This window comes from Microtus ochrogaster, unplaced genomic scaffold (assembly GCF_000317375.1).
Source record: "Microtus ochrogaster isolate Prairie Vole_2 unplaced genomic scaffold, MicOch1.0 UNK12, whole genome shotgun sequence".
Classification (NCBI taxonomy): Eukaryota; Metazoa; Chordata; class Mammalia; order Rodentia; family Cricetidae; genus Microtus; species Microtus ochrogaster.
The window spans coordinates 1213045-1216411 of record NW_004949110.1 but is presented as its reverse complement, the minus strand read 5'-3'; positions in this window follow the sequence as shown (position 1 = coordinate 1216411).

The window sequence follows — 3367 nt, the reverse complement described above, 5'->3', positions numbered from 1 at the left end:
TGGAGAAAACTCAAATTAGCAACCTAACAGCACACCTGAAAGCTCTAGAAAAAAAGAACCAGCCTCACCGAGGAGAAGTAGAAGACTGGAAATAATCAAACTGATGGTTGAAATCAACAAAATAGAAACACAGAAAACAATACAAAGAATTAATGAAACAAAGAGCTGGTTCTTTGAGAAAATCAACAAGATTGACACACCCTTATCCAAACTAATCCAAAGGAAGAGAGAGAACACCCAAATGAACAAACTTGGAAATGAAAAGGGAACATAACAACAGACACTGAGTCTGGGGTCAAAAAGAGAAGTGTAAGTATATAACCAATCAGAAAGCAGCTTTGAGCATCAAATGCTCAGTAAGTTAAGGCTTTGATGTAGACAGCCCAGGAACTTAGGCCTTTTTATTCAGATTCCATCTACAAAGGAGCATGATTAACTCCACAGCCTGGGATGGGAAATATTGTAGCAAATATTCCACAGGATTGTGTATTTGAAGAAATGGAGTTAACAAAAAAAAAAGAGGGAGTGCATTGAAAAATGTCTTGAATTTTTTCTTTTCCACATGTTAGATTTATTGGAGATAGTAGAGAAAATTGAAGAAAATATTTGTATCATTTTGTTTTTATTTATAGTATCAATTTTATGTACTTTATGAATATCTTATCATTTGAGGTTTATTATTTTTAAAACTTTTTAATTATTTGAGAATTTTTGTACAATGCGTTCTGATCATATTTACCTTCCTACCCAACTCTCCTATGTTCCTCAGGGTGTACCAAGAAAACATTATTGTGGATGTCTAACTATTAACTCATAATATACTTACTAATTTATAGATCATAATCTGGCAGATCTCTGTGAGTTTGAGACCAGCCTGGTCTATAAGAGCTAGTTCCAGGACAGGCTCCAAAACCACAGAGAAACCCTGTCTCGAAAAACCAAAAAAAAAAAAAGAAAGAAAAGAATAGAAACTTCAGGCTATTATGAAATAAAACTCAAAGTAATTCTGTGTTAAAATATCAGAATGCAGTTATTTTGTAATATTACTATCAATGACAACATATACACACACACACATACACACACCTTTCAGTCCCGCATAAACACATTTGTCTGCAACAAACCCAACCTAATTTGCAATATTTGGCCAAGTGACATTGCTGGCATTCATCTAGGACCAAACATAAGGATTTCATCGTTGACATAAAGTATCTAAATTTTAAGTTATCACCCATGTAGAAAATAAAAAAAGACAATTATCCAAAAGACCCCACAGGCAAGTGACTTTGTGTGTGTGTGTGTGTGTGTGTGTGTGTGTGTGTGTGTGTGTGTGTAGCCATAGGACTATTAAATCATGTGGGGGCTACAGCTTTAATTGTTGATAGCATCATCTCTATCGAGACACTGAGAAAGTCAATAAGTGGTAAAAAATAATACATAAAAAAGAAGCTCCAAATATTTTCAGTAGGATTTACTAATTTAAATTCACACTGACAGTGTATAGTAATTCCAACTCTCTCTCTCTCTCTCTCTCTCTCTCTCTCTCTCTCTCTCTCTCTGTCTGTCTGTCTCTCTCTCTCTCTGTCTCTCTCTCTCTGTGTGTGTATGTGTGTGTGTGTGTGTGTCTTGTGTGTATGTGTATTTCTCAACATCCTTACCAGCACTGATCAGCCTTAGCTTTGTTTTGTAAACATTAGCCAACTTTACTAGGGTGGGCTAATAACTCATTTTATTTTTCATTTGCATCTCCCTAGTGATTAGTGATGTTGAGCATTTCTTTATGTACATTTCAACTATTTGTATGTATTCTTTTGAGAGATGTCTGTTTTCTATTTTAATTCATTTGGATTTTGGTTTTTCCTACTGAATTTTTTATATGGTTTATCTAGTCAGGATTTCAACCCCTCATCAACTGTATAGCTTGCCAGTACTTTCCCCATCCTGCAGGTTATCTCTTCCCCTTATTTCTTTTGTTCTGATAGAGCTCTGAATGTGGTAAGATCCCATTTGTCTATTTTTGCTTTTGTTTCATATGCTTTATAGTCATATGCAAAAAACACTTGTCAATTCCAGGATCCTGAAATATGCTTCCTATGTGTTCTTCTAAGTTATTTCACAGCTTCAAATTTTATGCCTAAATATTTAATTCATTTGAGTTGAGTTGTGCAACTGATGGGAAATAAGGCTCTGACTTTATTGTTCTGTCTATTAGAATTCAATTTCCCTAGTAGACGGGCAGGTTTATTTCTTGACGTTCTATCCCAGTCCACTCATCCATTTTACTTTATTTATTTAAGATTTATTTATTATGTATTCGGTGTTCTGCTGGCATGTATGTGTGGACACCAGAAGACAGTATCACATCTCAATGCAGATGGTTGTGAGCCACCATGTGGTTGTTGGAAATTAAACTCAGGATTTCTGAAAGAGCAGCCAGTGCTCTTAACTGCTGAGACATTTCGCTAGTCCCTCCACTCCTCCATTTTATCTATAAAAGGTAGAGTGAAAAGGCTTAAAGGCATAATAAAAAATAATGATGAATTAGGATCAAACTTAAGCCCATCCAAAATTTACTTCGCAGCAGTAACTTAGGAAACATTCAGTCTGTGTGTTTCTGTATTACAGTTACTTTATCCCTTTTGTTATCTTGAGGATTGCATAAATGCTTAGAAATTCTGGCTCCCTTTGTTTTGATCTGTCTGTAGCATATAATACAGTAGGGTAGTAGGAGTTTAATATGTAAGATTGAAATACAACTGATAGCATTCTGTTTGGGAATTATGAGATCTGTTTTTATACTTAGGTGAGTTTTTACATTCTATTCCATCCAGGTACTTAAAAAAACAATTAATCTCTCAAATGAGATACACCAATATGTGACTACATATCATGAATTTTTATGTCACACCCCATTATACAAATCAATTGGAACTCTGTTTTTATTTAGGTTTTTGTAAATCTATTAAACAGTAGAAGATTAGAATAAGATATAAAATATACAGTCTAAATTATCATTGCCTGAGACCTGCACTTAGAATATGGAAATTAAGAAAAATATAAACTTGCAGTATCTTATTTCCTCTTAACAGAAAAATGAATTGATAAGAATGACTAGTTTGAGCACAAAAACATGATACACTAAACAGAAATGACTGCCTAACTACATAGATAATGTATTGGATTTAAGTACTTTGAGGTCATCTTTTCAAGTGCAAGTGGCTAGTTAGATTTTAAGAAAAGTCTTGGACCTCAATATCAGTCTGAGCACACTGAACCTGATAGAAGAGAAATTGGGAGGTACCCTACAACAGATGGGCACAGGAGATCGCTTCCTAGGTATAACCCCAGCAGCACAGACATTAAGGGC